The sequence below is a fragment of the Lates calcarifer genome, linkage group LG17, assembly GCF_001640805.2.
Source record: "Lates calcarifer isolate ASB-BC8 linkage group LG17, TLL_Latcal_v3, whole genome shotgun sequence".
Lineage (NCBI taxonomy): Eukaryota > Metazoa > Chordata > Actinopteri > Centropomidae > Lates > Lates calcarifer.
Window position 1 is genome coordinate 25494739 of NC_066849.1, and position 9163 is coordinate 25503901.

Below are 9163 nucleotides of genomic sequence, written 5' to 3' on the forward strand. Positions count from 1 at the left end.
TTTGGATTCTTCCTGATACGAGGTATGGCTAAAACGTGTTTCTTTGAACACAGATTTGATCTCAGGAAAAAGGAAAAAAGTCACACGGTGCTAGATCAGGAGAACAGGGAGGGTGATCAAGCTCTGATTTGTTTTTGAGCCAGAAACTGCTTTTCCTTTTGATCAGGAGTCAGAAGTTTTGGCCCACACTTTTGTCATGTTCAAATTTTCATCCTGTCTCTTTATCAAGACCACTTCTGCTCTCATTCTTATACTGAGTCATCGATCATTTCGAACAATTTGTTCAGTTAGTTGAATGTTTTCAGAGGTTTTGATGTTCATCGTCTTGGACATCCTCTCTGCCTTCACTAAATCTTTTGTGCCATTCAAACACACGTGCACGTGACATGCAGTGTTCCCCATACAATGTACCAAAAGATTCAGCTGCTGTTTTGTTTAGTTTCACCAAAAATTTCAAGTTAATGCGTTGCTCAACTTCTAAGCTAATCATTTTCCGATGCCTTAGCAAAAACACGTGCACTTCAATCAGCGGCGAGCAGTGAACTAAAGACTTACTTATTGGAAACTTACAGCAGCTGTGTGTGAATACCCAACCTTTAATATATAACACTCAGTCTGACTGTGAACCATGTTTTATTATTTAATAGCCATACCTCGTAGTTTTTTGTCGTTCTCTGGTCATTTTGTGTGTCCGTGTGATCAGTTTAGTCTCAGGATGAATTTGTATTTCATACCATGGCCATCTATTGATCCCCTGTTGTGTATAGTAGTGATTAATAATTTGATTGTGGTGTCCTGATACTTGATTGGTCACAGTTTTGTCTTAAACACAGGCATGGAAACTAGATTTCAGCTCCTGGTCCAGTTTGAGCCAAAGCTCTGAAAGTGAAAATTCTAGTTATTTACCTTTTAAAATTGCTTTTTCTGTCAGATGTCAGTATAGTATTATTTTAATAAAATAATTCATAACACAAAGTGTGACTGTCAAGTTTTTGAAGTGCTGTGTTTGTGTTTTCCAGGTCTATGTGTTGAGCTGCTGCAGCCTGCAGAGAAACACCAGCTCTCACCTCACACACCAAACAGGTATGTGATGAGTTGTTAATGTCAGTGATGCTCTCAGTCTTTTGATGCACTTTAATATTAAATCTAATGACATCTGATTTATCATGTGTATAAAATGTCAGAGAACAGTGTCAGTTATAATTTCCTAGAGCTCAAAGTGACTATCATTTGACATTTTTGGTTAATTATCAAAATATTTCTCAATTTTCTGCTTCTGCAGTAATCAGCTGTAGCTCTCACCATAAAATATCAAACACATTTAAACCAGCAAATGCTACATTTCCTGTCTTTGGATTGTTAAAGTTAAAACACTGATTCTTACTGACTAAGAATTTTTGATATAAAAGTTGCTGTTAATATCTTTATAAACTGAATAACATATTTTTTTTATTTGCACAAATAAAGACTCTATCTATAAAGAAATCACACCAAAATCAGATTATCATTATCATCAGCTAAATATTTAATAAAACATATTGTACTCTTTACAAACGCAATGATCTGAGAGTTTCTAAAACTGTTAAAGTTCAGGAGAGTTGTCAGTCAGCTGATCATCAGTTAAATTATTAAACTGTTTGAATATGTGTTAATAAGAGGGAGGTAGCCTTACAGCTCCACACAGGACTGTACTGTGTATGTTTGTATTTATTTTAACAGATCAGGGAACAAAGAGTCCTGAAACTTCATATAAACAAACATCATTTCATTATAATATATTCTAAATATATAAAGACAGTTTAACTACCTCTCAAAATCTAAAGAAAAAACCATATAATAGAAGAACTGTACAAGCACCAGCAAATGTTTATTATTGACAAACAGTCCCACCTAGAGGAAACACAGGAAATATAAATAATACCACAAAAATAAAATAAATAAATGAGTGTATTGATAATATTTCTGTTATTTCCTGCAGGTGTCACCACTTCATCCACAGCTGCTGCAGCCTGGAGGGAAACACCAGCTCTCACCTCACAGAGCACAGAGGTGTGTGTCCTCAACATTTACTCACTCTGAAAACACACTGTTGTCAGCAGCAGTGTTACAGTTTAAATCTGTTAGTAGTTAGATCATTTAATGTTGAATAATACTGATTCATCATATCAGAAAACAGTAGCAGTTCTAGTCTCCCATTTTATTTTATTCTCACATAAATTATACAGATTCAATATTGAGGGAATTTTAACTGTTATATAAACATGATCTTAAAAATATCTTTGCAGTGTAAAATTACTGATGTAAAGAAATGAAATTAAACTGAATCAGTTTTTATTCATTTAAGTGAAACAGCACAAAACTGATGATGTGTGCATTCAAACATTTAATTTATCATCATATAATTGACAGTAATAGACATGATTCTGAGTCAACAGCTAACAGTGTATTGATGATTTTCCTTTGCTCCAGGTGTCACCACTTCATACTGCAGAGTCTCCTCGCACAGTAAAGCCCAGAAGATCCAGACAGGTAATTCAGAACCAGATTCACATGAACTCACATTGAATTATTTAAGTTCAGAGATTGATCTCTAATCTGAGAAGCTTATGATTTGTCAAACACAATAGACTTAACTCAGTTTATTAAGTTTATTTACATAGTTCACACAGAAACATCACATTTCATTTTGATGGTTTAAACTGTTAAGTTTCATATTAATGTTTGTGATTTTTCTCCACAGGATCTCAAACATGAACCAGGAAACACTTCGTCTCGACATGAGGATTTCCAGGTCAGTGTTAGTTGATTCTCCTCAGTCTGTCATTATCTTTGCTGCAGTTTGACTCTTTAAAACATGTTGTCTGGAACAAACATCAACAACTTTTAATTATTATTCATTTGTATTGTTTAGAGTAAAAATAATAGAAATCTGTTTAAATGTAATTGGATTGTTATAGTGATAGTCCTGTGTGGGATTTTAATTTTGCTGTATGGTTAATGCTAACTCTCAAATGCTTCTACTAACGATCATGTAGTCCAGAAACACAGTTGGTAAATTGTAATTAAACAGTTTGTAAATATAGAAACACGACTTCAGAGTTTAGTAAGAAACCTTTATTGAGTTTGTTCCAGACAACATTTAACAAACCACAGTAAAGATAATGACAGACGTTTAATCAGGAGGAGACACAGTGTAGCTCTGAGCTCACAGACCAACACAGTTAACTGTGTATGATAGAGTAATAACTATCATACACAGTTAACTGTGTTTAAAGAGACATGTTGGTCTGTGAGCTCAGAGCTACACTGTGTGTTAATGAGAGAGGAAAACAAAGTGTCTGTGTTTCAGTCTGCAGGGGCTCATTAGTCTTTAATTAATTAATTAACAGCTTCATAACAGTTGTTTTCTCTCTGATCCACCTCAGGTCCAGGTCCAGGTCCAAGTCCAGGTCCAGATCTTCACCTGCTCCTGCGGAGAGACACAACACATTAATTAGTACTCTGTTACTTATTAATTACTATTGCTCCTGCCTAAACACTTAATCACTACTATTAATATTAAATACTATTATGTAATTAATTGCTATTCAATAACTATTATTAATCACTATTACTAATACTACTTAAATACTATTAATTCAGAATCTCATTACTGACAATGACAAAGAATTGAAATAGGAATTAATAGTATTTAAGTAGTATTAGTAATAGTGATTAATAATAGTTATTGAATAGCAATTAATTACATAATAGTATTTAATATTAATAGTAGTGATTAAGTGTTTAGGCAGGAACAATTACTTAATTACTACTAATTACTTTTAATAACTAGGTAATTACTGCTTGTATCTTGTAGTTGTTATAAGAAATAAAAATCTGTTCCTACCTTCATCTTCAGTGGATCCCGTGGTTTCTGTGAGTTCACCTGGAAAACAAAAAACATTTATTTAAAACCAGGATTTTTCCAAATTGAATAAAAATAACTTCGAACACAAAGCAGAGCTGTTACACTTTGGAAACAATAACAGTATTTGTAATAATGTTCCGTGAACTGTTTGTGTCAAATGGTTTCTGAATTACCTGGATGCTGCTCTGTCATGGATCCTGGTCTGGTCTCTGGACTCATGGATGAAGCGATGACACCTGAAGGAAAGAAGAAAATGACAAAGGAAAATCATCAATCAAAGAACCTGTTCATCATTAACAATTTAACTCAAAAACATACACATATTCAACATTATTGCTAAACTGGAACACTTTCTAAAAAATGTATATTTTAATTGTCAATCAGAACAGAAACATAACTTATACAAACATTACAGCAGGTAGAGTTTTAAACTTAATACTGATATTTTGAGTAAAGTGAATTAACAGGCTTTAAGAGCTGTTGTTATTAATATGGTTTATCAACATTAATTAACATTATTAACACATGAATAATAGATGTTGACTGACGACTCCAAAGATTATACAGAGTACTTCACTTTATGGGAATATTTCATCTAATATTAACGAATAATACAAAACTAAAATCAGTTTGATAATTTGTACAGTGTTGTATAGTCTGGTAACTTATTACTATAAATAAAAACTAAACTTTGTCCTCAGTGTCAAATATTTGGGTTTTAAACTGAAGACATCACCTTGACTTAGAGGAAATTATAACTTGTCAGACATTTTATAGACTTGGTTCTTTTAGTATTTGATACTAAATTTAATTTGACTTCACGGTGTATTTTCACACTAACTCTGAATCATAAGAGTAAAAGCAGTTGCTGACCTGTTTGGTGTGTGAGGTGAGAGCTGGTGTTTCCCTCCAGGCTGCAGCAGCTCAACACACAGACCTGGAAAACACAAGGAGGACACTTTAGAAACCAAGAAACAAAGTAAAAAACAGTAAAACAACATTTTCATCAAGCTTAAAAAGAACAGGACACATGCTGCTAAAACCTTGAGAGTAACCTCTGACCTGTGACCCGATCTTCAGGCTCAAACTTGTAGAGGGGCACAGAGTTAAAATCTAGTTTTAAAACCTGGATTTAAGACTAAAATGGCCACAAGGAGACACAAAATGACCAGCAGTGTTTCCCCAGGCTGACTGTTATGGGGTGGTGAGGGTCAGCAGAAATAATGATTGATAATTAACACACATGCAGGACGAGCTTCCCTGCTCATCAGCTGCTGCGCTCCAGAGGTTTGACATCAAACAAGTGAAGGTGAGGTAGGTAATTAATGTAAATAATATATTATCATTCTTTTTCTTTAAGGTCGGGGTGGGGGGGACACTGACCTAAGATCTGCGCCAAGAATAGACAGAAAACTACAAACAACAAAAACGAACAAAGAGCCAATCTTAAAGAGACGTAAAACAACCACAAAGAGATGAGAAACTGAAAAGCAAAATGCTATGAAACAATCGCTGAGGTGCTAAACAACAGTGAAACCACGAGGAAACAACAACAATGTACAATGAAGCAAAAATGACCACAAACACAACACAACTAGATACTAAACCTCCACAACCACAGAACTGCAAAGAGACAGAGACACTACTGAGCCCAGTGTCACATCTGTCCACATCAGGGCCAACACATCTAATCTCAGACACAGAAACACAAACCCGCAGTGTTGTGCAGTCTGGTAACTTTGATACTTTATCAGTAAAATAAAACATTTGCCCTGAATTTCTGATGTTTCAATCAAACTGAAGTGAAAGAGAAAGAAAGAAAAATCACTGATACACTGTCACCTATTCCTCATCAACAGTTTAACCCCAAAACATGTAGAAATATTCAACAGTACAGCTCAACCACAACATTTTCCAAAAACAATAATAAAAACAACAGCAGAATACTGAATAAAATCATTATTGTCTATCAACTAATCACTGAAAGAATTGTGTATATTACTGATAACTGCATAAAAAAATACTTGTACTGTTTTCATACATTTTATAGACATCATTAACCAGCTACAGACTTATTTATTATTATATTAAATAGGGACTGAGACATGGGATGAATAGGACTGTGTATTTCAGCAGGAAGACTAGAAATGTTTGCTGACATTTCTTCAGAGTGAGTAAATGTTAAAGACACATACCTGTTTGGTGTGTGAGGTGAGAGCTGGTGTTTCCCTCCAGGCTGCAGCAGCTCAACACATAGACCTGGAAAACACAAGGAGGACACTTTAGAAACCAATAAACAAACTGAAAATAATAAAACTCAATACAAACATAACATGACACTGAAGACTATACTTAATTCAATTAAAAAAGTAAATATAAATTGAAACCATAATTGTCACTTTCAAAGCTCAGAGTTGTAGAGGAGCATGGGGTTAATATCTAGTTTTCAGGCCTGTGTTTTACACATTATTGTGCTCAGTCACGTTTCAAACAAACACAAACAAATGACCTAACATTCACAACAGTAGCTCAGTGGATGGACATGGACAGATTACTACAAAGCACAGAGATAAGGGGTCATCTTCTGCAATATATCCCAGAAACAGACAAAACACTGACCGCAATGGAAAGAACCACAAAAACTAGCACAAAGAGACAAAAAACTGAGACACAAAACAGGGTTATGGGTTTCATAAAAGACTTGAGACAACACTGGGCTTCACCCAACAGCAGCAGCCTAAAACAATAGTTCATTCTCCCATAAGAGGACCTCACAGTTACACAGGTACGCTACCTCACACCAGTCACTGATGTAAGTGGCCGCACTGACTGACAGGCTTCACAGCCTCTAGGCATGATGACACATTCACTGACCCCTGGAAAACTCCGTAACTGTGTAATAGTCTTTTTTTTTTTTTTTTTTACTTAACTGAACACAACACAGTGACACTTTAACATACCCAAACACGTCAACCAGTCCGTTACAATATTAACGATATCACTATCATAACTATCATTCACCAAGAGAAATACGTAAGGGAGAAGCTAAGGAGGAAGATGCTAACGTAGCTACGGTTAATGTACTGCGCTAGCATAGTTAGCTAGACAGATTCAGTTGGCTAATTTCAGGCACACCGTAGACATATGGCAACGAGTATATTTCGCCAAACTTAGCTCACCTCCAGTGCTGTTAGAGTGATATACACTAGTTAACCAGTTAATATTAACTATGAGTCTTTCACTCGCCAAATGTAACGTAAGGCTCAGAGTCACACAACCGTTGACGTGCACTTCATAACTTCAGGACGAGCTAACGGTAGCTGGCTGGTGCTCACTGTGATTGGCGGTGAGGGAGAGGTCGCGGTTTCTGATTGGTCAAATTTTCTTTCTGTCTTTTTTGATTCAGCGACGGTTGCATTTTGCATTCTCCCAATCCACCGTTAGATTTTCCAAGTTATCAATCCAGATTGTTCATATGAAAATATTCTCACAAACCTATGTAGAAACGTATCCTTGGCCACTTAAAGCAGGTATACGGATATCCGGGAGTTTTTTTTAAAGTGGTTATACAGCGTATACCTGCGTATCACGTAGACAACACTACTACTTTACAGCCACAATGAAACAGAAAATGGCGACTAAACATTAACATGACCTGGAGCGGACAAGTACAACACTCACAAGTACTAAGCGCTTTCCACGGTGACAGAAGTAGTCGCCTTGACTGCATTGTTAAACAACTGTGCAACTACAAAAACACGATTCCTTCAGTGTTCATACTAGAGGTTTTGAACTGTGAGCCGAAATATCCACACTGGTCTCTTCCTCTCGAAAACAATCGAACCAAGTAATAAAAATCAGTAAAAACACCGAATAAAATAGTTTCACAAAGTTTCCCTGATTACTTATGACCCAGACGTCCGACAACGTTAATTCTTCGTCCAGTTTAAGATTATAGATATAACGTGATGAAAAGTGACGATGAATTGACATGAAACAGAGAAAATAGTCGAATGAAAATGTTTATTTCAGTCTATACAGGCTGCACTAACACAAACTAGTAATATAAACTCTCACTACTAAAACAGTGTAGGAGAAAATGACGGTGAGCATTTAATTTTAATTTTAATATAATTTCATGGAGTTAACATCTGGTTTTCAGGCCTGAATTTAACTCAAATATGTGCTCAATCAAGTATCAAGTCACCACAAAACATATGATTACACAACACAATTAATATTTCCCGCAGGAGATAAAGTATTTCTGATTCTGATACACATCAGACTATTACCACAGGTTCAAGGGGTCTTCACCTACAATATCTACAATATATTCCCGAAAAACACAAACCTGACTACAAAGACATACAAAATAACCAGGCAAAAGTGACCTCAAAAAAACACAGCAAGCCACCAAGAGCTGCAAACAAGCTAATAGCGTGTTATCCGTTCACATTAGAGGCCCGCATTTCATGTCACAGTGGATATTCAGTTGAGAAACAGCTGTTTTAGTCACAGAAACACAAACACACTCTTAACCACACGATTAAAGACAAGTGAAAAAACGAATAAGCCCAAAAAGTACAACTAAAAGAAACGGCTAATGCTAACGCTCACCGCTAACGCTTCCCGCACTTGCTAACGCTAATGCACGTTGATAATGCTAACGCTAATGCTAATACTCGACCCTAATCAGTTAGCTCGTTAGCCTTACCTCCGCGACTCAGGTGTGCTCAGCGTCCAGTCAGCCTCGCTTGTTTTAGCGTCCAGACTTCTTCAAAATGAAGTTTCCCACAGTGCTATCAACCCAAAGCAACATAGCGACGACTCAAACATTGAGTTTTACTCCGTATTTTCACTCATTTTAACAACTTCGTTTCTCCGCCGTTCTGCTCTCCTCATGGGCAATGGCGACACACGCTAGCCAACGCCGGAAGTCACACGCTGATTGGTAGACTGATTCTGCCCCGCCTAGCAGCAAGTTTCTGATTGGTGGAAATTACTCCTACCCCGGATGTTGTTAAAAGTTCACTGAACAATTTAAGTTTTAAAGGTAAAGTATCTACAAATACTATTAAAACATATCATTTACACTAGAGTGATGATTAGCTGTTCCCAATCAATTTTCTTCCATTGGACTCTGAATTTGAGTCAGAGGTTTTCAGGTTTTATGAAATGGTTTGCAAAAAGAAAACAAAACAGCTGATATAATCTACTTCATAACAACATAATCTCCATTCATAATCATCAGATGGT

General features: G+C 36.0%; 1 long non-coding RNA gene across 2 annotated transcripts; it reads right to left on the reverse strand.

Moving 5' to 3' along the window:
* Positions 1 to 3092: 3092 nt before the first annotated feature.
* On the reverse strand, positions 3093 to 7754 carry LOC108879563 (uncharacterized). Of its 2 annotated transcripts, none has more exons than XR_007814876.1 (6): positions 7403 to 7754; positions 6103 to 6166; positions 4781 to 4844; positions 4081 to 4143; positions 3887 to 3925; positions 3093 to 3469 (listed from the first exon to the last, which is right to left on the reverse strand). It is a non-coding gene; the product is annotated as an uncharacterized LOC108879563 (long non-coding RNA). The 2 variants fall into 2 exon arrangements; XR_007814875.1 differs by lacking the exon at positions 7403 to 7754 and adding an exon at positions 7087 to 7353.
* Between the last annotated feature and the right edge of the window lie 1409 nt (positions 7755 to 9163).